The sequence below is a fragment of the Mesocricetus auratus genome, unplaced genomic scaffold (assembly GCF_017639785.1).
Source record: "Mesocricetus auratus isolate SY011 unplaced genomic scaffold, BCM_Maur_2.0 Super-Scaffold_100714, whole genome shotgun sequence".
NCBI classification, from domain to species: Eukaryota; Metazoa; Chordata; class Mammalia; order Rodentia; family Cricetidae; genus Mesocricetus; species Mesocricetus auratus.
In genome coordinates this window covers 9,701,318-9,729,055 of record NW_024429270.1, presented here as the reverse complement: position 1 = coordinate 9,729,055, position 27,738 = coordinate 9,701,318, and the positions used below count along the sequence as shown (strand labels likewise).

General features: G+C 46.6%; 1 long non-coding RNA gene across 3 annotated transcripts; it reads left to right on the top strand.

The window, feature by feature from the left end:
- The first annotated feature begins 620 nt into the window (after positions 1–620).
- Positions 621–10,913, top strand: LOC110342545. 3 transcript variants are annotated; one of them, XR_002384640.1, is made up of 4 exons: positions 621–971; positions 2,061–2,304; positions 6,924–7,174; positions 7,805–10,913. It is a non-coding gene; the product is annotated as an uncharacterized LOC110342545 (long non-coding RNA). The 3 variants fall into 3 exon arrangements; XR_002384642.1 differs by lacking the exon at positions 2,061–2,304; XR_002384641.2 differs by lacking the exons at positions 621–971; positions 2,061–2,304 and adding an exon at positions 1,224–1,600.
- The last annotated feature ends 16,825 nt before the right edge of the window (positions 10,914–27,738 follow it).

The window sequence follows — 27,738 nt, the reverse complement described above, 5'->3', positions numbered from 1 at the left end:
CCTGCTGGCTTTCTTCAGTCTTCAGCTCTCATGTGGTACATGAGAGGGCCTCTTAGTCCGAGTTTGATAATATGAGCCAGCATCTTACAATATATCCTACATGTGTATGTATTTACACATGCATGCAGGAACTCCAGGGGGTACTTGAAATTGAGGATGCCTAACTTTGTATAGACTCTGTTTTTCCTATATTTACCCAATTCATACCTGTTTACACTTTAAATTGGGTACCAGTTATCAATGATTATAACCAATAATGGAACAATTTAGCAATCTAGTCTAATATAAGTGTTTAAAATTAATGAAGTATTTATTTCAGGAAAACTCCACTTTAATATTTTTAGACTGTGTTTGATTGCCGTTGGCAGTGGTAACTGAAATTATGAAAAGGCAAAAACACATGGATGAGGAGGACTGTGTCTAATCTCCCAGTGGTGTGTTTCTCAAGAGAACACCAGCTTCAACACAGAGGGTTCCGCAGAGAGCTGATGGGTCAGCTGCACACAGGTGGAAATAATTATTTGACCTCCAATAAAAAGATGTGAGTGTTACAGGAATCTGAATACCCAACCCATGGCTTCATGGTCTTGCCTTCCACACAGGATCCACTGACTTTTTTTTTTTTTTTTTGAGAAAAGGTCTTGCTGTGTAGCTCAGCTTCATAAGTGTGTCAGTACAATCAGCTCCCAGCTTCCAAGAACTCTCTTTTCTCCCAGCCTGCGGCATCCTCTTTCCGTAAAGTGAAATATAACAACAACAACAACAAAAGGTGGCAAAGAGGCCAGGGTGCAGAAACATTCCAGGCTTAAGGGCCTGCATTTGTGTGGGTCCTGGGGCACCGGGGACTGAGCATACCTCTGATCACACTTCCCTGTGGCTTCTCAGCTTAAGGAAACAGATGAGTGACAAGACCCCTAACCCTGGTCTTGTTGACAGCCTGATGACCGGTGGTTCAGCTCCCTGTTCTGCAGGTGAGGATTCGGGTGGGCTTCTGTCAGGAGGTCTTCTGGTGTGTGCTGGGTTCCCTCCGCTGACTGTGCTCACATTGATTTGGCTGGAGGCTAGATAGTCTAGCGTGGTCTCATTGTGTGTCATAGGTTCATCAACGACCAGGACATGTGTCTCCTATTTTATAAGAAGACATTGAGGCTGCCACGTGACAAAGGTCAGATTTCAAGAGAAACAGGGGTGAGGGTGGAGAAGCTACCAGGTTCTTAAAACCTAGCTCAGAAGAGTCTTAACTCTTCAACTGCATTTTGTTGACTAAGCCAAGTCACAAGAGTAGATTAGGTCCTGTCTAAGTTCTGGGGGAGAGAGGAAGTTTCACTAGGTAGTGTGGCTATCAGTGGGCCAGAGAACTAGGTCATCTTAGTTAATGGTGTACTCCATGCCTCAGTGGGGAAGCTTAGCCTGCTTAGCAGGCATCTTTGCTACACAGAGGAAGAGCAGAGTACAGCTTTTGTTGCCTCTTATGGCTAAATCTCAAGATGGACCTCTAACATGTCGTTCCAAGAATACTTGGTATACCAAACATTTATTCTAATGGTCAGCCCAAGGCCAGGCACAGAGACCCACAGAGGGAAGGGGACAACCCTGGCAGGTAAGAGCTTTGACTTGGGACGTGGTTACTTCTGGTTTTGAACCCTTACGCTTACAGGTCATGGGCTTAGTGGGCAAGTGCCTGTCTCTGTCTCTGGCTGAGAAAGTTTTTTTTAATCAATAAAATGCAGATGGTAAGGTCTGTCTCACAGAGAAGCTGCGAGACCTGAGTTGCATACGGTAAGTTAAAGTGCTTAGCAAGCACCTGCTCTACTGTGGGAGCCACTAAATGGTAGCTATTATTATCAATAATAAATGCAGGCTGAAGGAATGCAGAGTTGAACGAATGTCTTGGAAACTTCCAGCCAAATGGGCACTATTCATACTCCCTCCTTCCCTCACTCCCATTTTGGCCCAGGTAAAATATACACAAGGTTCAAGGTAACTCATCTGTCCATTCATAACTTTTTTCCTACACAACAAGAATTCATAGCTACAACCAGGGCTCTTTGGTATTCCAGGTCCTGTGATGGATTAAAAACACCCCAATCTGCTTCTGGACTTCTCCACAAGCGTGCAGCGTGTGTCCCCCTCCAAAAACCCCCTCCCCAACTCCTTTCCCGCTCTCTGCATGGGCTTAGGAAAATGGAGTTGCACCTGTGCTAGCAGCCTGCCTGCCGAGAGGCATTTTCCCCTCTGTTGCCTGGGCGATTGTGGCTCCACACCTGCAAGCAGCTTTCTTTTCTTCTCCCTCTCCAAATCAAAGTGAGTCTTCACTCTTCAAGCCGCCTGCGGGGGGGGGGAGCACAAGGAGGATGCAGAGAGAGCTCTGAGCAATTAGACACTGGGCTGGCCCCTCTCTGAGGCCTGAGCTGTTTTTAGATCTGCCTCTCAGGCAGACAAGGCCTGGCCTTGGGGTCTGGACCCAGCCTGATGAATTAATGACAAAGGAAGCCTGTGGCTTTGCTTCAGAGAGGGGAGACGGTACTCCCTCTGAGGGGCCCTGGCAGGGAGATGTTCCCTTTGTTTTTCATTTCCTTGTAAATGACAGGTTTCCCCAACAAACCTGTACTGCCTACCTCTGTCCAGACGTTCTTAGTCAAACAACCCAGTGCAATCAACAACAACAATAAACTCCCCCTCTGTATACTTCTAGTGGGAAACAAAAAAAACATATTTTGGAATCTAAAACTACATGCCTATTTGAGAATTAAGGACTGTGGATGAGGTAAGAGTTTGGCGCAGCGGCAGGATTCCAGAAGCTTCCAGGTAGAGAAAAGGTTTCTTTGAAGGCCCGGGTTAGTGACAGCCAAGGAGAAGATCCTGGAGGTGGGATAAGAGGAATGGGGTTGTCTGGCAGGCTGCAGGTGGGTTTTGCTTTTTACGCAAGAGGGACCCTTTCTGGAGGCAAATGAGCTCCAGGCTGACACAATCTGTTGGCAAAAATAGCTCTGGGTTTGGATCTAAGGAAGACTATAAAAGAGGAGCTCGGAGACTTGTTTTCCAACCTTGTGGGAGTCAGGGTAGTTTTAAATGAAGGGCAGATGCAGCCTTGGGCTAAAATCTACCTCCCTCAGTCCAGTGGCAACCTTATTAAAGAATAAAAATAAAGGCAGGCCTTTTATGAAGAAAAGGCAGGGCCGGGTGGCTTCCCCAGCAGAAGGGTGGGGGTGGGCTCGGGCTCAGGGATTTGTGTGAAGGGTATGGTTGGGTGTGGCTGCCTAAGGTGCACAGATGAGGGGAGGGGCCACGGACAGAGTCAGAGGTTTTCAGCTGACTGGCCGGGCTGGGTTGGGGGCTGGGTTGGGGGCTGGGTTGGGGGCTGGGTTGGGGGCTGGGTTGGGGAATGGGTTGGGGAATGGGTTGGGGAATGGGTTGGGGGCAGGAGGCAGAGTTGTCCTTCTGAGGCCTGGACTCTCTGCCAGGTTGCTTGCCTTCTTCCATCGTTAGAAAGGGGCTGAAATGGGACCCTGGCTTCCTAAGGTACCCTGGAAGGGCTAGCCCTGTGCTGATGGCATCCTAAAGAAAAGCTACATGCTCTTTGTAGTGTGGGCTCTTTAACTTTAGGGCTTTGTGAGGGTGTCAGCTAGGGACAGGGAACCCCAGGTTGAGTCCATACCAACACCGGTGTTCCCTGGAATAGTGCACACCACTGCATTCTCTACTTCCCATCCTTTTGTAATGGGGCAACCTCCCCTGCTTTGAATCATGGTCATGAGAAAGGGCCTAGCCCAAGGGTCTGGACATTGGCCTTCAGTGAAGACACCAATATGGTCTGGAGAGTCAGGCCAGGGAACAGGGTGAGCCCAGGGACAGGACAGTGAGGAAGAACCTTGTTTCTTCAAAGACCCAAGGAGGACTCAGTTCCTTAGGAGTGGGTGTAGGAAAAGCCACACCAGACTTGAGTCTGGGGAAGGGTGGAGGTCAGTGAAGCCCTCTGATGCTGGATTCTGGGCAGGGCCGAGGAGGGGTGGAATCTACTGTTGGATGGATCCAGATTATCCCTGAATGCTGAGGTGGACTCATGATGCAAGAGTAGGGCCAGGCTGGGAGCATTGCAGCCAGGCTGGAGGGACAGGAAGAGAACTTCTTTCAGATGTGTAGGGGTGTGTGTTGTAAGCTTTGGCTTATCTTTGCATACTATTCTCCCTCTACTCCCTAGATGACTGATTCATGGCTCCAAGCTTTCTGGTTGTTTTTACTTTTACTTTTGGTTGGTTTTCATAAATCACAAACCTGGCTGTGCTCCTGTACTGCCCTGGGTTTCTCCCATGGCTCCGCGTGTTTCTCCCATGGCTCCCAATTACTCCAGGAGAGCATCCAAATCCTCTACTGCCTGCTGCAAAGCTGTCTGCAATCTTGAACCTGTTTTCTTCCTTCCCTTCTCCATCCTGAGGTGAATGGCTACACATTCTCTTTACGGCCAGTTAGTCAATTGTCGCAGCTAACATCAATGGTCTTCCCCAATCCTTAGCCCATCTTCAAGGTAGGCAATTGGTTTACGATTCCCATCTTTCAAATGGCTTCACATTTCTAAGGGTCCCATGCTTTCTTCTGAGGTCTTACTCTGCCCATTGGAGGATCTGAGCCTGCTTATAGGTTAGGACACTGAGCAGAACAGAGATGGGAGACCCTTCTGGAAATACCCTCTGTTAGTGACTACAGGAATGGAGAACAAATATCTAATTTCCAGGGACATGTGATACAGCTAACATATGTTCTACAATCTCCCAGGATTCCCTTGGAGATTGAGTCTTTGGATCCGCTCCTCAACCTTCTCAGGCTTCTGGAACCATCTCCCCAGTATTCATTCACACCCACCTGGTCATCTCATGACTGAAAAACAGTATGTCTCCACTGTTTCTTCTGCCTGGGGCTCCATGCCAGTCTAGAGACCCACTGGCAAGATCTGTACTCCAGACCCTCAGGTCTGTTTTCTGCGGGCATAACACTGGGGCATTCCATTAGGGTCGGTACCCTCAGTACTGGGACCTGAATTCTCTCTCATTTCCTGTACACGAGGCTGCCTCATGCTGGCACAGCATGAAGTCAGCAGTCTGGTATTTGGGACCCTACACAGGAACACTGGCAAGTGTTAGCATTCTGGTTGGGGTTGAAGTGGTAGCAGCCAGCATCTTCCATGTTACACAGACTCCTCTGCAGTCAAGGTGTTTAATGGGCTTCAACAAACAAATGAACAAATACTCCCTTGCCTTTGTTTAGTGCTGACAGCTTCTCAAAGCACTTTTATATGTAGCTTGGATTGGCTATAATCCTCCAAGAAGTAGATGACCTTGAGGGACAGAGACCTATTCAAAAATGGTAGCCATAAACCAATACAATCAGAGGCATTAGGTAAATGACCCAGAAGCACAGAGCACAGAGCCAGCAGAAAAGAGCTGATGAGATCTCAGACCTGTTTGTCTCTAAAACAATGTTTTCCCACTACCAGCAACACTTTGTCTCTAAAACAATGTTTTCCCACTACCAGCAACATGGACAATACTCTGGTGTTGAACCCTTCCTGCATACCTCACCCCAATCTCATAAAGATCATCTGCACTGGGGAGTACAACTCCAAGTTCAGGTGAGGTACCCGAGGCTCTGAGAGGTCTGGACACAGAGCTGTGTGCCCTATAGGCCGGTCTGCCTCTGAACACAGTGCTCTTTCTTGTCAGCATGTCCATTTTTATGTTCTCAGCTTTCCTGTAGTTTATGCTTCAAAGCAGACAGCTTGGAGAGAGGAGTAGCTGAGGAATCTATCTGAGAAAGATGAAGTGTCTGGCACTGATCACAGCCCTGAACATTAGTGTCTAAGGAGCTCAGGGTTCCAACCAGAGCTGCTGACGGTAGGTGGACCAGCAGTGATGAGGCAGCTGTCTGATACTGGCTGGACCACATGAATATTTATATCTGAGATTTAGGAGGACTTTGCCAGCAGGGGGAGGGGGCAGAGGAAGAAGAGAAGGTATTCTTGTGTGTGTGTGTGTGTGTGTGTGTGTGTGTGTGTGTGTGTGTGTGTGTGTGCATGTACATACCTGTTTGGGCCAGAGGTCAGGACCAGATGTCTTTCTCAGTCCCTCTCTATTTTATTTTTTGACATGGGGTCTCTCACTGAACCTGGAGCTCCCTCGTTCAGGAAGACTGGCTGGCTAGTGAGTGCCATCCTCTGTCTCCGTGCTCTCAGTGATGTATTACATGTACACAGTGCCAGGCCTGTGTGGGTGGTAGGGATAGAATCCAGGTACTCACAATTGTACAACAATCACTTTCTTGTCTGAGCCCTATCCTCAGCCCTTGTTGCAACTTAAACACGTGCTACTGATTGGGTAATTTATAAGGAAAACAAAAGTTTCACAGTTCTGGAGGCAAGGAAATACAAAGTTAAGGCACCAGCATCTGGAGAGGGCATCCTCTTGGGTCAGCCATGGTACTGGGCACTGTGTGGAGAGAGGGTGAAGGCGTGTCAGCCTAGGTCTCTCCCTCTTCTAATCTCATTAGGAGGCCCCATTCATAACCAATATTAATCATCTCCAAAGGCCCCACCTCCAAATGCCATTGACTTGTGAATTTGGGAGCTGACTTGCCAACATGTAGCTTCTAGGGACAGTTTAGAACACAGCAGAATGGAAGAGGGAGGAGAAAGAGGGTGGTGTTGCTCTTCCTAAGCTAAGGCTGTAGACCTCTCCCTTCTCTGTCAAGCCTGCGTCAATCAGTCCTGGAGGGTTTTCTAGAGTCAACTCTACAAGTCTTTCTTGAGGAGGGAGATCACGTGAAGAGGCCTGACATTTGTCCCAGCTGCTTCAAGCTCATTGGCCTGGGCTCCTCCTCTCTCCCTCTGCTATTCTGCATCTCCACTCACATATTGACTCTTAATTTTACAGCCTTTGGAGCCACCTAGGAGATTTGGGCGTGTCCATACTGGATTAATTGAAGTGGTAACATACACTACAAATGTGGTGATCATCATTCTGTGGGCTATGATTCCAGACTGAATAAAAAGAAGGAAGTGAGCTGAGCACCAGCATCCGTCTACGTCTGCTTCCTGTTTGTGGGTACAATGTGACATGTGACAGGATGTATCAAGCTCCTGCCACTGCAACTTCCCTGCCTTGATGTACCCAACTCTCAAACTGTGAGTAAAAATAATCCCTTTCTTCCTTAAGTCACTTTAGCAAGGGATATTAAGGCGGCAAGAAGGAAATAACTAGTGATTCCACCGGTCACTGAATCCTCAGCCTACCTCTGAACTGGTTGGGGCTTCTTCTCCTGCTCCTACCCATGTCACTCTTGGCCTTTGATTGAATGGTGACCCACTATGGCCTCCTAGATATGCCTCTGCCTCTCCATACTAGTCCCAGAGAGACAGATTTAGAAGTGTAGATCTGACCACATCACTCTCTTCAATTGACTCGTTAGTGGTATCTAACAATAATAGTGTCCATTCCTGTACTTTGTGCTGGCAAGCTGGTTAAAGAAAAAAAAATCAAAGTTCTAATTCACAGTGTTTACTAATTACCATGCTGGAAAGATTCTTCCTATGGCCAACTTCAAGTGGCCAGTGGTTCTGGAAACATTTGTGAACACTGAGCAGCAGATGACTCTCTTTGAGTGGTGCCAGTTGGTGTAACTCTACTATGACCAGGCCTGACCAGGTGTTTTGCTCTGTTGTAAGAATTTTAAGTTTTCCTATGACTTCTTCTGCTTGGTATGTGTTCCCTTATCTCATTTTCTCACATCTTAATTACTCTTTCATCTCCTCTAGGATATGTCCACTTACAGGCCCCCATTGCTCCAATAGAGAAAAGTACTTCTGCTGATTTTCTCAACTTAACAGAAATCCAGCCATCCTTCAAACAATCTATTTCAGAGGCCCAGATACCACTGTAAATTCCAGCAGTTAGCATGTGACCTGAAATGTTCCCAGAAATACTCACATAGAAGCAGCAATGCAGTGGTCTTGTCATGACTGCTGGTAGAGGAGCATTACCCAGAACCCTTCCTTCAGGGTCCATGGACTTGGCTGTGTATTTGGGGCCTCAGAAGCTGGAAGTCACAGGATTGCAGCTCTGGCCCTTGGATGAGCCCTCACCTGGAGTCTCTACCTGAACTGACTGGTTTTCCACATGTGTCCCTTCCTTGCTAGAGGAGGCCATCTGTCTGTACTATCAGAAGTTGTGCTCACTAGTGGAAATCAAAAGGGTGATTCCAGAGCAACTTCCAAGGTTGGGAAGTGCCTTGCTGTTGAGGGTTCAGCTCTGCAGGGAAAAGAAGGGCCTTTCCAGCTACTTTCCCCAACGGGACACAAAGGCACAAAGGAGAAGAATGTCCCCTAGATCCTGCCCTCAATCTGTCATCTCTACTCCAAACCTCACAGCCTCCTGATCTTCACAACCAAAATACAGTGTGGTGTTAAAGAACCTGAAACATGAAAATAGAGCTAAGTTCTATGCTAGTCCACCAGCAAAGCCTAGGTGCTCAGGAACACCCAGCATGGTCTCCCCATACACCCAGAATGGTCTCCCCATACACCCAGCATGGTCTTCCCATACACCCAGCATGGTCTCCCCATACACCCAGCATGGTCTCCCCATATACACCCAATGGGTCACTCACTGCTCCTCATGTACACACAATGGGGCAGTCACTAGCGAGTCTTGGTTTAGGATAGTACTTTGACACTGTTAGGAGAAAACAAATGACAACTATTTACATTTGAAGGATCTGTAAATTTTGTACAAATGCTAAAATGAATGCTGCATGTGGATAGATTTTTGCAAAACTGGGGAAAGAAGCCAGGTTCTTGCACACACTAGGCAAGGCTCTCCTGAACTAAACCCCAGCCCCTTCTTCACTTTTTTATTTTGATGCAAGGTCTCACTAAGTTTTCCAGGCCAGCCATGAACTCACAATCCTCCTGCCTCAGTAGCCGGTGTTAAGACATCCTCAGTTTGAGGTGGAATGGTCAGTAAGAGGCTGCTCCATTGTATTTTGTGCGTTTTCTGGATAGTTTGAATCTGACAGTTGTTTATGGTATTTTTGCAGAGAATCAGACAGAACTGAAAAAAAGATTCTTCAGCATCTTTTCCCATCACCATGCCGGGTTTCTGCTGTAAATACCTCTAGTGGGCTTGTGTGCATGCACGCACATGCGCACACACACACACCAACACATGCATGCACTCACACACTGCTGTTGATGAGTGGAATATAGGGTATCCCCCTCAAGTTCACATTTTTTAGTAGTTGGTCCTAAGCTGGAAGGAAGGAGGTTGTAGAGCTTTTAGGAGGTAGGGCTTTTAGGAGGTAGGCGGTGGGGCCTTCCTGGAGAAGCAGTTCACTGGGATGACTCTCTAGGGGTATATTGTCCTTTGTTCCTTATGTCATTTCCTCCCTCCACTTCCCAACTGCTGCAGTGTCACCTGCTGCCTCATATTCTGGCCAACCTGGATTGAGCCACTGCTCCATGCATATCTTGTCCACTACAATGAACTGAAGTTCCCCGAAACTGTGAGACAAAAGAAACCCTTCCTCCCTTAGGTTGCTTCTGTCAGAATTTTATTTACAGTGATGAGAAGGTGACCTTTGCAGGTCTGGGGACCAGCCTAACCTCTGCTACTACTTTACCTCCGGATAATGAGAGACCTTCCCATGGGTAGAAGAGTGAATCATACACACAGCAGGTATCACAGACAGTGAATCACTCCTAACAGGCAGGGGTCTCTCATCACTTTTCTGTTTGTTTTGTGTTTTTGAGATGGAAGTCTAATGTTGCCCAAGTTAGTTTTGAAATGAACCTACTGCCTCCACCTCAAGGGCTGAGAGCAGAGAGAATACCCCATTTCTCATAGCGTTTAACTATCTTTTATCTTCTCAGAATTTCATGTATTCTCTCCCTGGTTTTTATATCTCAGGGAATTTTCCTGAGTTCATCAACACATCATCGGTTGTGAGAACACCAGCAGAGGTGAATACCCAGGAAATCCAGTTCAATTCTGTCATTTTGTGGAAACCAGGTCTCAGAGGCGTTGAGCAATTCACCTAAATTCACACAGCTTCCTAGTGGTAGGCATGCCACCTACACTTAGCCCCTAAGCTGCCTATTTTCATCACATCATTAGGCTTGGCAATAATGCAGAATCTGTTTTCTCAAAAGGGGCAGACATGTCTTCCTTAAGGGGAAAGAGCTTCTCCTGGGACTTTAAAATCCTTTGTCAGAGGTGATATCTTCTAGTTCTGAGAAAGGGAAAGGCTGACTCATCTTGGCTCAGTGACTCTGCTTCAGCTACAACTTTTGTACTGACCCCCCTTTCCTTTGTAAGGAAAGGGTTCCCTAGTCACCAGCCTCGGAGTCAGGAAGATCTGAGTTCAAAACCATGCTCAAATCAACTGTGACCCTTAAGCCCCTGAGCTGTGCAATGGCAGAGTAAGACCTGTTTGTTGGGTACATTTGAGAATGTGGGCTACTGACACCTCATACATGGCTGGTGTAGGCTAACACTTCACACATGGCTGGTATGGGCTCTGACACATCACAGTGGGCTACTTGGATGGTGGGAAGATCTGAATCCATTTTTCTGGAAGCCGTTGTCTATGTCTTCTGGAGTCCCACAGCAAGGCAAGAAGACAATGCCTGTGACTGCTCTCATAGGGTCACCATAGTTACCATTTGGCCATTTTCAAAGTCCCTAAGATACATGGGGAAACAGCTTATGCCTGTAACTCCAACACTGGGAAGTTGCCTCAGAAGTTCAGGAGTTCAAGGTTAGCCTAGAGTAGGGAGACCAAGTCTGAAAAAGTGAAAAGAAAACTATCTGTATATGGGTGTGTATGTATATGAGTATAGTAAAGCAAATAAAAGCATGGTTCTGGGAGTCTGAGGGTCTTGAATTTGAACCTCATATTCATCATTTACAAATTATCTGACCTTATGCAAGTACTTTGAATTCCAAAGACTTGATTTTTCATCTGTAAAATCCACCTCAGTAGCATCAACCTGGTTGCATGGATTAAAAAACACACTCTTAATCACAGGGTCATGGGTTCAAGCCCCATGTTGAGCTCCAATTGATGGTGGGGTTTAAATGAGTCCCCCAGACCCAAGATAAATGATAAATAGTTATTTATTAGGGAAGTACTTACACAAATAAGAGTAAATAACTACCTCGGTCTTCCTGCCCCAGAAAATGTAGTCTCTGCCCTTTTAGTGTTTTCTGTAACCAAGAGTGGGTGAACCAGCTACTGCTCTACCTTATAATGGGTCACATCTGCACCTGAAACCACGCCCAAGAGTGTGGCCATCACTAAAAGTTCACTGGCAAGGCAAGATGCCACTATACTTAACTTCTTTTTTTCCCTCTTTCTTTCTCCTTCCTTCCTTCCCTCCTTCCTTCCCTCCTTCCTTCCTTCCTCATTTCCTTCCCTGACTTCTTCCCTTCTTTATTTCCTTCCTCTCCTTTGACATAGCCTCACTATATAGCCCATGATGTTCTAGAACTAAGGAATCCCCCTGCCTCAGCCTCCTAAACATTAATTACATGTATGCACCTGCCACCACACCTAGTTTTGTCTTCTTTTAATGCTCTGTCACCAGTTTTTTGCTTTTCCTGTGACAGTGGGACAGTCACTTAGCTACTCACCAGCTCTTTCCTGTAGTTTCTGGGCAGATGAGATCACTGTATCTCTGTCACGGAAGTGACTGTTGGACCCTGACTTTCCTGGGCCTAACAGAATGTAGGCTGCTGTTCTCAGGGACAGAGAGAAATCTGTTGGCTTCCCTCTGTACAGGGATGATGATGGTGGAATCTCAGCACCTGAGCACAGTCTAAGGGGTGAGCCCATTGTGGGGTGAGCTGCCCAGAGTGGGGATCAGCTCTTGTCGTCTCAGAATTTGCTAACCTTGACTGATACTCAGGCCAATCTTGGGTGACAAGTTCATGGGTGACACGTGGCCATCTATTTTGACATGTGAGAAGGCAGAAGAGAGTCAGAGGAGTTCATGACCTCTCACACAGGAAGTCATTAATGCTCACAGGCCCTGTACTTCCTTCCCACGGCTAGAAGAACTAGGGTGTGTGTGGTTGATTGCACAGATCTGGGGCCAGGCTGTAGCTGTGCATTTCCTCAAGAGAGCCCAATGGTCCTCTGCCTGAGCCCCGCCCCCCCCATGTTTCTCTGCAAAGTGTGAGCCAGGCATGCTTCCTGCTGCATGGAATTCCAAGTGACTTCTGGTGATCACTGCTCATGACGATTTACAATTGCCTTCCCTGGAGGCAATCCTGGTTAAAAAAAACAAAAGTCCCTTTCTACTTTCTGCCAAATCCACCACCAGTCTTCCTGTGTGGGCTCTGCAGTGAAGGATCAGCTTCCTTCCCTCCTTCAAGGATCCTAGGAGGAAGACTGGAAGCTCAGGAATTCTGGAATGAGCTGATGTTTTGACTCACACTCATTTATAAGGTGTGAGTTATGGATAGATGTTTTCCAGCATTGGAATAGCACAGTTTTAGAGCAGATGAATAGCAAGGTGGCAGCGCCTAAAACCAGAACTGTGGCATGGGAGCTTGTAAGAAGAGATACTGATGAAGGAGGAAGATGACCACTCTCTCTCACTTCCTCTAGGAGGGGAGGGAGGGGTTTTGATTTTCTGCCCCTTGACTGCTGTGTGATCATTGAAGTTCAGGGTGGGTATCTAGGTCCAAAAAAGCATACTGCTTCCTCTGTTCTGGAGATATGCAAATAAAAAATAATAAAAGACTCAGGGTTATCAGTGATCATCTGAAAATGCCCCTTAGTCAGAATGCTTTGTCCTTTGCCCCTTACATGACAATGTCACCAATTTCAAGTGTCGAGAGTCATCTTTACTTTGTTTCACTGATGGGTTAAAATGAAAGTGATCTGGTTTAAACATAGGGTCATATGGTGACCCTATGAGAGCAGTCACAGGCATTGTCTTCTTGCCTTGCTGTGCTGAGTTCCGGCTAGCTGTGAGTGCTGGCCCTGGGTTTGTAGAGAGAAGAAAGGATAGAGCTGGTGGTGTAAAGGTGTCTGGTCAGGGGACATTGTTTCCCCCTTTGGGGACTCAGGTTCCATGCATGCCATAAGGGCAGACCTACCCCATTTCCCTCAACATACACTGGGGTCACTAAATGGAAATTTCAAATAACACACCTTTGATTATTGGTGAGTCAGTAAGTCATGACTGTATCATGTTAGAGTTCACTTTGTGTGTGTGGGTACAGCACACACACAGAGTGTGCGTGACTCTCGGAATTGGTGACAGTGTCATTTAAGGGGCAAAGGACAAAGCATGGGGGCAGCATGTGGATGTGGGTGTTGTCTATCTTCTCCTCCTGAGACAGGCTCTCCCACTGAACTTGGAGCTCACTTGTCAGTGAGACCAGCTGTCCAGTAGGCTCCAGGCATCGTCCCGTCTCTGCCTCCCCAGCACTGGCATGTCAGGCATGTGCCCCTACACATGCCGAGGATCAGAGTTCCTGTGTCCATGCCTGTGTGGGACACACTGTACTGACGGAGCCCCAGGGTTCTCCATAGGATGATTTGACTGAAGACATTTGAACAGAGTTAGTCAGTCTTGAGGGGACTGGGCGGCTTTCCACACAAATCTCTTTGGAAGACAGAGGGCTGTTGTTCCCACCCTATGGCTGTTCTTCACCAAGAGCCAGGCCCCCACATTCCTACTTTGAGGAGGGAGGGGAAGTGTATCCCACTGGAGAAATGTTATCCATCTGGCCCAGAGGCCCAGGGCCAGAGGATTATCTTCAGTTTGGTGGCAGCAGGGAGGCTGGGAGGGGCAGCTTAGTCTCATCAGGGAGGCGGTGCAAATGGTGAGATACTTGTAAGCCTCTCTGTGCCCTGGAGAATCTGGAAACTGTTTGCTTTTTTAAACATCGCTGGCTTTTGTGCTGTCTGAGCCCAGATGGGCCTAGGAGCTTCCTGATAATTTTTTTTTGAGATTAAAATAAAGTCATATGGCTTTAGCTTCAAGCATGATCTGGTTACCATTACGGTTTGAATGCAAAATTTCTCCCACGGGCTCATATTTTGAGCATGAGTTCTCCAATTTGAGGCGCTATTTCCAAGGCCGTGGGGCCTTTGGGAGATGCAGCCTGGCTGGTGGAAGTGGTCTGTGGTGATAGCCGTATCCCTGATTCTGGTCTGTTTGTCTTGTTTTCTGGTCTGTCATGATGTGCACAAATGTTGCTGAATATTCCCACTGCCACACACTCTGTCATGCCTTCTTCTCCAGGACGGACCAAAATCTTTCTCAAACTGGGCCAAAGTAAACTGTTCTTTGTTTCTGACATGTGTTTTGCCTTTACCACCCAAAATCTTTCTGACGCAGTAGGGAGGTTTTGCATCCTTCTAGCCTAGAGCTTCTGGGGCAGTTAAGGCAGGGTGTGAATGAGATAGGTTATGAAGCATCCCTCCCTCTCCTCCTACCCTTTTACCACTGAGTATCAGGGAAATAGTCAATTTGGCTGGAGAGTGCTGGAAGTAAGTCAGTTTCTGTGACATTAAACCACGGAGCAGGCTGTACTTGGAGTTAACGCGATGCCTGATAATGGGGGAACAAAGTCAGTGCTGCTGGATAATCACTAAAAAGCAGTGCAGAAAGAGGAAGTTAAGTTGCTGATGACTCAGGAACACGGGAGCCTGACTGGTGAAGGTGAGGTGTGTGAGGCGCTCCATTCAAAGCAGCTTGAAGGCTCCCAGTGTAGAAAGGGCAGATGAATGTATTGGCAGAGGGGCCAGTAGCTGAGAGCTGAGAGAGATGGCCTTGAGGACTGAGAAGATCTAGTGGGCATGAGGCTGGGGAAAAGGGTGGAATCCAGACTGGGAGGCCTGAAACCCCAGGCAGACGCAGATATCACACCCTTGTTCGGGAAGGTCTTTTTGATCACACCCTGTGATTAGGAAGCATACTGTCTGGGTACAGGGTGGGAGGGGCACTCCTTCCATCTCTAGCTGTGCCTTAAAGACAGACGGGCTGAGGAGATGACTCAGTTAGTAAAGCTTGCCTTGCAAACAAGGGGCTTGAGTCTGACGCCTAGCAGGTGTTAAAATCGAATTGTGTTAGTGCTCACCAGCAATCCCAGTACTGGGGGGTGAAGAGAAAGGACTCCTGGAGCTTGCTGGCCATCTGGTCTAGCTGAATTGGTGAGAGAACCTGTCTTAAAATTTAAGATGGAAGATACCTGAAATTGACCTCTGACCCTCCCCACATTCCAAAACAAAATAATGTTTTGAGCCATAATTGGTTGGTCCTTTAACAACTTTTAAAGTTTTTGATAGCATGATGGATATTTACTTCTTAGATCAGCATGTCTTCCTGTTATAGAGATCACTTTACAGGTTAGACATGTGTGCAGGATCTCTGGAATGTTCTTTAATGACCCAGGTTAGCCTATTCTGAAACATTGTAATTAATCTTGAATTCTCTAGGACCCAAGAGCTTGGAGCTTAGGCCCTGATTTTTTTTTTCAATTTTTTAAAAATTTTAAATAGCTTGTTTTACATGTCAATCCCAGTTCCCTCTCCCTCCCCTCCTCCCCCACTCCCCTTTCCCCTCACCCTCCCACCCTATTGCCAACTCCTTCCACATAGGGGATATCAGAGTCTGTCATTTTACTCTGGGTAGGGTCCAGGCACTCCCCTAAGAGTCCAGGCTGAGAGAGCATCCCTCTTTGTGCTATAGGCACACGAAGACTGTTTGTATATCAGGGATAGACACTGATCCACAGCTCAGGGCCCCATAGGTTGCCCAGGCCTTCTCGCTGACACTCACATTTGGGGGATCCAGATCAGTCCCATGCTGGCCTCCCCACTGTCGGTCTGGGATCCAAGAGCTCTCCCCTGTTCAGATCAGCTGTCTCTGCTGGTTTTGCCAGCCCATTCTTTGCCGATTTGCTCATCACTCCTCTCTCTCTGTCACTGGGTTCCTTGGGTTCAGTTCAGTGATTAATTGTGTGTTTGCCTCTGCTTCCATCAGTCACAGGATGAAGGCTCCCGGATGGTTATAGACATCAAGTTCATTATCAGGAATGGGCATTCGAGGTGGTCTCTCCACTATTGCTTAGCTTGCCAATTGGTGTTATCCCTTTAGATCACTCGAGGTCGCTCTGTTGCCTGATCTGTATTCGATCCTATGATTCCCTCTTCCCCCTATTCTACCCCCACCCCCTCAACTTCCTGTTCCCCCATGACCAACTCTCTTCCTCTTCACCCCCTCTCTTCTTCCCAGGTCCCACTCCCCCCACCCCTCACCGTGTTCCCCATCCATTCAGGGGATCTTGTCTCCATCCTCTTCTCTTGGGTACTATGCATATATGCATATCTTTTAGGTTCTTTCCTGTTTCCCAGACTCTCTATCAGTGGAAGTGCAAACTGGCACTATCCTGATCCATGTCTAAAATCCATATATGAGTGAGTACATACCATGTTTGTCTTTTTGCGACTGGGTTACCTCACTCAGGATGGTTTCTTCCAGTGCTATCCATTTCCCTGCGAATTTCAAGATTCCATTATTTTTTTCTGCTGAGTAATACTCCATTGTGTAAATGTACCACATTTTCTCTATCCACTCTTCAGTTGAGGGGCATCTAGGTTGCTTCCAGGTTCTCGCTATTACAAATAATGCTGCTATGAACATAGTGGAGCAGATGCCCTTGTTGTATGAACTTGCCTCATTTGAATATATGCCTAAGAGTGGAATTGCTGGGTCTAGTGGTAGATTAATTCCCATTTTCCTGAGGAATCTCCCTACTGATTTCCAAAGAGGCTGTATGAGTCGGCACTCCCACCAGCAGTGGAGGAGTGCCCCTCTCTCTCCACATCCTCTCCAGCATAAATTGTCTTCGGTGTTTTTGATTTTAGCCATTCTGACAGGAGTAAGATGGTATCTCAGAGTTGTTTTGATTTGCATTTCCCTGATGGCTAAGGATGTTGTCTCAGCTGCCCAGCAGCTTCCTGACCCAAACAAATGGCCTTCTTCCCAGAGTTCCTCAGCCTGACACTGGGAGCAACGGTAAACATAAATAAAAATAAATATAAATATAAATCACTCTCTCTGCACAAGAGGACTCTGTTCTTAGGAAGGAGAGGGAATGTTCTGGAAGTGTATTAGGTAGTGTTGTCATTGAGAAGACTCAAGAGCTCTGATTCCCAGAATCACCTTGCCCTGTTCCCCTAGGGAGTCTCTGATGTGCTTGCTGCCCTGAACAGGACACTTGAGAAAGACTTTGCTGTTTCTTTAGGAGTGCACGTTTTGTTTACGGTTGTAAGTGGTACATACTATGGATTTGGAGTTTGCACAGAATGCATGGTTTGGAGGCTTCTTTGGCTTGTTTGCAGGGAATACACATTTCGACATCACTGTTTTCCTTTTCCTGTCTGTGTTTAGGAGTCATAGGTTTTCTCTCTCTGAGCCTTTGACTCTGGGACTCTGAAAGCTCTGAATGTCCATAGGATCTGCCTGACTGGTCACCTATGGAGAGAGAAGGAGGGATTATTCTCATAGCTCTTTTTCAGAAAATAGGGTAGACCTAGGGGTGGGGTGGGTGCTCAGAGATGGAAGTGGCTGGGACTTGTTTAAGGTCACAGAGCGAACTGTGGCAAAAGAGGTTAATAGCCATCGAGATGTTCTCTATGGACCCCAGGGTCACAGAGGTGCCATGAAAGCCCTGAATGAGGAGCCTCAGTTGGCTTGTGCTACCATGTCTCTACAAATTCCCATTCTTCACTAACAGATAATTTATGTTAATGGAGCTGATTAACAATTACAGTGATGGCAGGGAGAGCCCTCTAGTCTGCAGGAAGTGACTTAAAATGATAAATATCTACTATTTTTTTCTCCTTCAGTCTTACTGGAAAAAATAAAACATAAATGGCAAGCTGCAAGTATTCTGGAATGTTCTGCACTTGCTGCTCAGCTGTGGTTTTCAAAACCGACATGCTGAACAAGTGTATTAATTTGAATTTGAAGTTCTTTTCATATTGAAATGATGGGTACAGGAACACATAAAATTGTTGTCTTTGCTATAAGATATATACTCAGACTGTCCAACATGACAGGAGACAACTTTATTTTCCTGACAAGGGATAAAAGATGCCTAAACACTCTGATGGTTAACATCATGAGTCGCACTTAGACATCAGGACACTAAATTTGGAGCATGATAATAAGTTCTCAGGGCACCCAACTTGTCTTCTGTGCCTGAAGCATGTGTTCTTCTACACATAGTTTATAGCTTTAATATCATTCTGCAGGTCTGGTCCAAATCATATTACAATGAGATCTCTCTCAAAGTAAGTCCAGCTGAGCAAAGAAAAATGATGTTTTCATAGGGCTTCATAGAGGATTCCATGAGCTGTGACTGAGCCTTTGGACTTTGCATTTTGTTAGAGGCTAATGCTTTGGTCATGGGAAAAATACTTGCTCCCTTATTTGGGCATTGAGACAAAGTTGGAATTCTGTGTGCCTTTTTTTTTTTAAAGAACATATTACTAATCATGTCCCTGATGGTGTTAGTTACTTTTCTTGTCTCTTTGGCAAAATCCCTGACACAATGGCTTAAGAGAAGCAGGACCTACTGTGGCTCATGTTTTTCAAGAGTTCTTAGTCCTATTCTTGGTCCTATGCCTTTGTCTGAGGCTGTACTTCACTTTCTGGTAGACAGAGACCCCCAAAAAGGACAATGCAGAAAGAGGTTTGTACAAAATCTAGCCCCCAGGGTCTTATGTGTATGAGTAGTTTGCCTGCATGTATATCTGTGCTTGCCTGTTGGCCTGCAACAGTCAGAAGAGGGTTGTGGATCCCTGGAACTAGAGATAGACGATGGTTGTGAGCTGATATGTGGGTGCTGGGGATTGAACTCAGGTCCTTTAGAGAAGCAGCCAATACTCTTAACCATCCAGCCATCTATTCAGTCCTGTCTTAAGCATTTCTTAGAACAATCAAGCTGATAATTAAGATTGCCCATTACAAGGACCTTGGTCTAGGGAGGTTGAGAATGTAGTACACATAGTCACATGTTGATATCTTCTCCATGATGGCTCATGTCATACACTGCATATGTGGGACTAGATTCCAAGCAGTCCAGGAGGTATTGTATAGTTTATTTAGGATGTCTAATCTCAGGATGGTAATGGGGGCCAAGTGGAGGGCAAACAGAGATGTGCAGGGGCAATGGTTCAGTAGTTAAGAGAACACATTCACTGCCCAATGCCACTGACATTGCTCCTGTGTGAACATGCACATAGGCAGCCCCTTCTTCTGGAGGCCAAACAAATGAGGGGTTAAAATGTTAATACTTACAATGTTGCTCCTGTTTCCGACAGATTAGGACTTTGGATTGGACCTGTTTCTTCTTAGAGTCTTCAGAAAGCGAACAGATGACTTTCATAGAAAACCTGCTAGCCTGCTTGGTGAGGCACACAATTAAGGCAAAGGGAACCAGGGAGAAAAGAAAAGGCTAAAACTCTAAGTTTTAACTGAAAATTGATGGTTTGTCTGTAGAGGGGCTTTTTCCTTGAAAAACAAATGATTTAGAAAGGAATATGGCACATGGGTGGATCTGACCATAGCTAAATATGCAGCATGAGGGGAGTGGAGCAGAGGACTCCTTCCTTTGTATGTTAAATGGCATTCATTGCTTTCTTGAATTATACAATGGTAGCACTACTTTAACACAGAGTCAACAGTTGTCAAGAAATTATTAAAAATTAGTGATTATCTTTTTAAAAAGGCAAGGTGACAGATTGGTGCCCAGGATTCTGGGAAAAGCATAATTTACAGCCTCCAAATGGAATCTTGGGTTGTGTATTCTCTGCTCTCAGAAGCTTAACACAACATTTGCAAGCATGTGCTGGGTAAACTCCTCCCCGTCCCCCCCCCCCATTAATTTGGAAGCTGCCATCAGCCCCTCAAGGTCTCTTTCCATGCTTTAGGAAGGAGGCATCCTCTTGGAAGGGAGAGGGTCTGACACAGTCTCCGGATGTGAGCTCACTTCAGGTCCCCAGAGAGGTCCTGTCTTGAAGTTCTGTGAAAGTGGACTGTGTCCACTCCTATTTCTGGTGCTTGGCACATAACAGGTACTCAGTAAAGATTCTTAAATGTGTGAATTTTGTTTGTGGCTTTATTTAGCTCTGGAGAGCAAACACTGTAGGAGGAATAAACAGAGATTAAGAAGGCAAAGGGAAGTAGGACCGGAGGATTTGATACACCATTTCTGTCTGGCAGGCTCCCCTCCCCAAGAATGGGAGAATGGGGTTCTTCTTTGGAGCTTGCCTTCTTCCTGTTCTTCATCTGCCCTATGCTGGTGGTCAGCCAGCTGAAAACATCAAACAGCTAAGAAGAAAGGCAGTTTTCATAGACATCCAACACAAGGGACTCTGACAGCAAGTGCCATTCCTCCTTACGGAATCCCAGACTCTGTTGTGGAATCCAAGTTCATTCACTGCAGTCCAGGAATTCCAGGAAGGGAGAGGCCACCACTCCTTGAGCCAACCACAGCATCTCAATGAATGGGAGAGCCTGATGATGGGCTGCTGTTTGGGAGAAAAGCAACCCATGTATCTATGATCACACACTCATCTGGACATTATTCAGCCTTTACTAATTGGCTTTACCATTTTCTCAGTAGTTAATATTCATCTGTCAAAAGGGGAAGCATAAATAAATAGCTTAGATCAAGTACTCCTTCTTATTAGGCCATACATCATGCTAGAGAGTTTGAATTCTTTAACCAGGAAGATAGGATTAGAAACATCTTGAAAAAGCCTTCTTATTATCAATCATGTCATCTTGAACATGTTTCGAAGCTTGCTGCTGGCATCAAGAGTAGATGTTTTATTCAAAAGAATATATTTAAGGAAAATGACAGCACTTTTTGATTTCAGCTTTTTAAAAACAGGAAATCTCGCAAGTCCTCCTCCATCCTGGGGCCCTGGAAAATGCATTGAAGCAACTTTCTCTTGATGCACCCAGAAGGTGAGCAACTTTCTGACCCTGCAGAATAAGTATGGGACAAAGAAACTGACCAAGCTGGGAGAAAGTCTTGTGCTCTGCCTGGGCTTCTGGCTGTTCACACTTACCGTGAATAAGCTCTGCAAGGCTAGTGTCTCAGTCAATTGGAGAGGCTATGACAACAATTCTATAGCTGTGGAGGATTAAATAACACTTGTCTCTCACAGTAGAGGCTGGGAAGTACAGGACCAAAGTGCTGGCGGGCCCAGTGTCTGCTGACAAGGGCTCATTTCCTGCTGTACAGACAGATGTCTTCCTGCTTTTCCTAAGGCAAAGAGCAGAAAATGGAGTCCCTCTCCTCCCCTCTCTTTTTCTTCCCTTTCTCTCCCCTCCCCTCTCCTTCCCCTGCTTTTTCTAAAAAAAAAAAAGGGTATTGTTCCCAGCATGAGGCCTCACCTTCATGACTTCATTTAACTTTAATTCCTCCAATGTTCCACCTCTAATCTTATTACACTGGGAGTTAGAATTTCCACACAAGAATTTTGGGGAGATCTAGATGTTCAGACAGACCCCAATGACTAGTGCCTTGTGAGGACCAGAACAGCCCTGTGTTCCCAGAACACCCAGGGAAGCAGATGACTCCAGTCACTGTCCACAGAGAGTCCCTTTTCTTCCTGGTACATGCTTATTTAAATACACAAGAGTAGAGTGCACATTACCTCTCTCTCGAGCGCACTGACCTTTAGAGACACTTGCTGTCATACTGGCAGCCATTCGGTCCCTGGCTCATTGCACATGGTGGATGAGACATTTGTCAATGCTCCTACAGTTCAGACCTTGAACCTCAGGAGGAATGAGAGGCTTGTGATAGTGCAAATGGCTCCAGGTTATCTATTCATCCCCTGGGAGGGTTGACAATATCTTCCTAGTCACAGTCATGCTTGCCCAGATGTTCCCTGTAAATCCCACAGTGCGGTAAGGTAACCCTAAACCTGCCCTTTTCATTTATGGTCTTGGAAAAATCATTTCCTCTTTCTGGGTTATTTTCACCTCATCTGTAAACAAGCAGTTGGATAGACCAATATCTAAGAACCAAGCTTCATGAATTAGCCCAAGCCTTACCAAGAGACTTAAAGCTGTATGTATTTCTGCAAAGCAAGCAGAGCCTGGTTTATTTCCCCAAGGCCTGACCTTTGGGGTGGTGTGGCCCTTGTTACAGAGACAGCTGGAGTCTGTGCATCTGACAGATGGGACCAGAAAGCACAGCCTTCAGTCTTTCAGGTCTAGAACCCCAAAAGCGGCCCTTCTGGGACAAGACCACTGAAAACTGTCTCACTTCTGATGGTCACCACACACACATCCAAACATCAATAAAGGCCGCTGACTTTGTGTTCAAGGACTTCTGGTGCACTGAACTTAGAGCGGGCAGTGGTTCATTCAGTCTGACTCCCCATTCTATGGCTGAGGAACAGAGACACAAGCGAGGATCCATTCTAAGGAACCCATTTTCCGAGTCACTCCGGGGGGTGGTAAGGTGAAGCTGACACTCAAGGCTTCCGGACACGTCTCCAGGCCCTTGTCTATAGCCTCAAATTAACTGTTCAGTGAACACCATTACCACAACTCCCCAAATGTGCAACTTAATTTTGAATTCTTTCCCGTCTTTATGCATAAATATAAAGGCGTCATTTGTAAAAATACATAAACACTGACTTACACTTCGAGCCATATGCTGCTAACCACACCCATCTGCCACTGTGAATTTGCAGCATGACTGGCTGTCAAAAACCTCAGCACTAACAGTTTACCACATACTTCCCAGACAAACGAGCTGATAATTAATAATGCCAAAGGTGTCTATGACATCCTTCAGGTAGGTTGACACCCCCTCCCCATTGAAAAACAGAAAGCAGAAGAGGGTAATGGGGTGAGTATGATCAAAATATATTATGTACATGTATGAAAGTGTCACAGTGAAGCCCGTTATTATGTGTAATTAATATATGCAATAAAACATTTAAATGACTATATAAATAAACAGTGACAAAAAGAATGAAAGGTATTGCATAGAATTATCAAGGGCAGTGGCCAGGACAGAAATAATTAGGGTAAGTGCTAGCTCATAAGAACTCATGGTCATGAAGGAATAAGACGCCTTGTAAGTAACAGTCAGTGACAACAGATGCACCGACATAGACCAGAGTGCTCCTGGGTACTGGTGGAACCGGGGTACTCTGGTAGAATGTGGAGTGGGCAGGCATCTGGCGAGGTCCTTGAGGATGAGGGGTGTTTGGGCCCCAGGGTGTAGAGAGCCTCAAGACCTGAAAACAAGACTCCCAGTGCAGTCAAGCAGTGGTGAGAGTCAGCACATCTGTGATTCCAGCAGTCCAGAGGCCGGGGCAGGAGGATCACTGCTAGTATAAGACCCGCCTGTGCTACACTGAGAGACTCTGTATCAAAACCCCAAATCCAGGGGCTAGTGATGTAGCTCAGTTTGGTAGATTGCTTGCCTGGATGAAGTCCTGGGTTCTATTCCAGCACCTCATAAGACACAGGGTTTGGTGGTGCTTTCCTGTGACTCAAACACATGGGGGGCAGAGGCAGGAGGATCAGGAGTTCAAGGACATCTTCAGCTATACAAGTTAAAGAACAGCTTGGTATATATGAGACTCTATCTCAAAAAGAAAAGAGAGCAAAATGAAATAACGACAGTAACAAGGGGCCAGGGAAGCAAAGGCAGATCAGACTGGAGTGGAACAGCGGGAGCCCAGCCTTAAAGGTAGCAAACGCTCACTGTGAACCTCAGTGTCCAGGAAGCAGCCCAGGTCCTGTGATTATGGCAATTGTCTAAGTAGGAAAAATTCCCATTTTATGAATTGAGAAGCACTAGCCAGGTAGAAGGCCTCTCCTAACCCCAGTATGCAGCCTAGGTTTCCCTCACGCTGTCTTTTCTCCTGCCCTCATCTCCTGGGAACTGGGATTGTCTGTGTGCACCATCACAAGTTCAGGTTCGTGGCCTTCAGCGGGTCTGAAAGGTAGTCTCGTGTCCTGAGGGTCATCTATGAGGTTGGGCTCTCTCTTTCTGTGTTCTGTTCTGATGGGTCTTTCGATGAAACTTGAGTTGGCCTCTAATTCATCTCCCCCCTGCCCCAGTCTCCCATGTGCTGCATTACAGGCATGCATCCCCATGCCTGGCTCATGAGGTTTTGAGAAAATGGAGGCATGAGTAGTAAACTTATGTAATGTCTGAAAGGATCCCATGACTCTCCACTGTGAATGAGGAAGTAAGGCTCACTAAGGGGGGTATCTGTTCTCAGGAGACAGATCGATGGTGTATGGAAGGGCAGGCATCAGTTGGTAGGCTGTTTTCGTGTGTGTGTGTGTGTGTGTGTGTGTGTGTATCTATGTTCATATATATGAGGATGCATGTACATATGTGTACATGTGGAGGCCAAAGGCCAACTGCACATGTTGCTCCTCAGCCTGGTTTTGAGATGGAGCCTTTGGTCTGGGGCTTGCTGATTAGGCTAGGCTGGGACTGCAAGCATGCATCACCACACCTGGCTTTTCCATGTAAGTTCTGGGTCTTGAACCCAGACCATCATGCTTGTGTGGTAAGGCATGTGACAGGGCCATCTCTCTGTTGGAATTGGTATTGCAAAAGATGCCCAGTGGTTCTGATGTGTAGCTAGAATTGAGAACCGCTAGTGGCAACCACCCACCCCTGCCAAACCCACTATTTAACCTAGGTTGCCCTGTAACTGCCAGTCCTCCTGCCTTCGTCTCCTGGGAGCTGGGACCTCTGTGTGCACCGCCGCAAGTTCAGGCTCAGCTTCTTCAACAAGATATTAAAAAATGAGAAATCCATGCACTTCTCTGTTCATGGTATCTACGAATTCTCCAGCCTCAAAGAAAATAGAGTTTGCATCCTACTGCTACCACTGTTGTTAGGAAAACAAAGGGCAGGGGAGAGAGGCTTTGTCAAGGGTTTAGATATTCTGATACATTAATAGGAATGCTCGGGGCAAAAATTGCTTTCACTTACCTGACAAGGTCCTGTTGTCACTTGCCAAGAGCAAACCTTATTTCATAAGATATTTAAAAGACTATGAACCGTGGGGTTTCTGAGCTATGGAAAGTGTGGGGTTTCAAAGGACAGAGCAACACAAGTTTCCGTCTCCATTAGTGCTCTTGAGAAGAGCGGTCATGGCAGGGCTCGGGGATAAATCAGAAGTGGAGACCTGACTTTCAGTGTGTCAGATTAAGGAGATGACTTTTAGGGATGCTTTCTACCACTTAGGGGACAGCTGTTCCCCTGAGACACACATGTTTGCACGTTAATAAGCATCCTTTGTATTTGACCTGCCCTCCTGTTTCTGTCCCCAGGAGCCCCAGACATTCTGGCCATGGTGTGAATGCTTTACAGAGAAGGTCTCCTGGATTCTATGTTGATTGATGTCCCCTAGGGAGTGAGGTCATAGGCCCTTGCCAGGGTCAAGCAGGGGATGGTGAGCTTTCTTCAAGATGGAAAATTCAACCCAAGCCAACTGCTTCAGTGACTGACAGGAACGGAGATCCGAAGGACCCTTTGCGCGGTGTTCCCTGGTCTTTTGTGAATATCAAAGGGGCTTTGCCAGGGAAAGGGTCACCTCCAGCTTTCCCTGAGAAGGAGGGATTCCTGCCCAGTGTGTATGTTTCAGTACAGACCTTCCTGTTTTGCCAAAAGTAATTACATTAGTTCTAACAATGACTGAGTTGAGCTCAGTAGGAGAAGTGCTTGAAATGCAAGCACAAGGTCCTGAGCTCAAATTCCCTAGGCCCCATAGGAAGCCAGATGCTGTGAGTCTACAAACCCTGGGTGTTGGTGATGGGAGGCAGAGACAGGAGAATCCCTGGAAGCTTCCGGACGGTTGGTTATCCTGGTGCATGAAGCAGAGAACAGCAAAGGGAGAGACTTTGCCTCAAACAAGGATGAAAGCGTGCATCACGGATGTTCAGAGTCATTCTCTGTCCTCCACGTGTGTGCTCTGGCATGTGATGTCTACACCTCTCTCCCTGTGCAAAATTAAAGGAACAGAAACTGATGACAACGATGGCCACCGCAGCTAGTTAATTGAGACAATGCTGCAATAACCACGTTGCATGCATCTTCAGTTCTCAACAGCATCCTCAGCCTTAGGTTCATTTTTGCTCTCGTTTTATAGAGAGGAAGCTGGGGCTCAGGATGCCTAAGCGAAGGCGGGTGTAGTAGGTGGAAGACTCCTTTGCAACCTGAGGCTGCACAGGCTCCTTCCTTGCTCGAGAGTATAGTGAGCCTAGAAGCTATTTTCCAAGTGCACGTAGCAGCTGCCTGCTGGAAACACCCCAACATAGGCTCAGATCTAAGTTTTATGGCCAGAAGAGGGCTGTGCTGCCTAAATGGGGCCCCTTTGAGGGGGGCGAACAGTTCTGTTGTCTGCTTCCTTCTCTCCAGTGTTCTTGCCTCCCCCAGCCAGATCACACAGATTCCTCCTGGACCCTTCACTAGTCCATGATGTAGGAGCCCATCTGATCAATATTCTTCTTAAACTGTCCCACTTCCAAATATAAAACCCACAACATGATCCAACCAGTGGCAGTTTTTTCCATAAGATAAAAATTCCCAGCAATAAAATACTGGCACTATTACAGAATCTCTGGAACATTCCATAATGGCCTACTTTAGAGACCATTGCTAGAATACATCTTTTTCTCAGTTTGTCTAGGAGTTAGGGCCTTGGGATTTGGGGTGCAATAATTCTGATACTAGATACAGTCTTAGTTGTTTTCTAGCCTTCTGATCTTGGACAAGTGGGGAAATGAACCTAGATCAGGCAGAAAACTTCCCAAAGTCGGAGCAAGTTAACGGTCAATTCATAACCTACATCATAGCCTGGCTTGTTTATCTGTAACGTGAGGAACTTAGAGCTGCTTGGAGGATGAAGCACCATGATTAGAAGACAATTAGTGCAGAGTATGGTTCACAGAGGAGGCCATATCCTGGGGAGAGAAACTGTGGTAGGACGAGCAGATGAATCAAGGAAATTGGGGCAGGGGAAGGATTCGGGGAGTCAAGGCAGTGGGGCTGGTGATAAGCTGTGGTGGGTAGGACATCTACTGCCACTGGATGACTCCCAAGCTCTTGGTTTCAGAAATGGGTCCCTATGGGTTAAGCCAATGAACAAGGAAGGGTGTGCCCATCTCCCCAAGAGGAGGATGCTTGGGATTGGCAGACCTTCAGCACATATCCTGTCCTGGTGTTGGATGATCCTATTGGAGCACAGATCATAATGAAGCAGAAAGTAGTAGAAACTGCACCAAAGCAGGGAGGGAAACAGAAAACCAACGTTGGACAGCCCTGGAAAGAATCTCAACACCTTTTCTGGTTTCTCCTGAGCTCTGCCCAGAGACTGACTCCATGAAGGAAAGCAGACACCATCTCTCTTGATATGCTTGTCACTGGTGTCACCTAAGCTCCTGCCCTCCAGTTCTCCATCCAGGATCTCTTAGGGCTAGTGCCAAATAAGGCTGGATTGCAGTGGGAAGCAGTAGGAGTCCCAGAACACACTGGGAGATCCAGTCTTTCAATTATTTAAGTGCACCATTTTCCTGCAGTTTTACAAACAACTCCACTTCTGACTGAGTTGCAGCAGCAGAGTTACCATTTAGTTTGGAATGCTAGGCAGAAACCCCTGCTC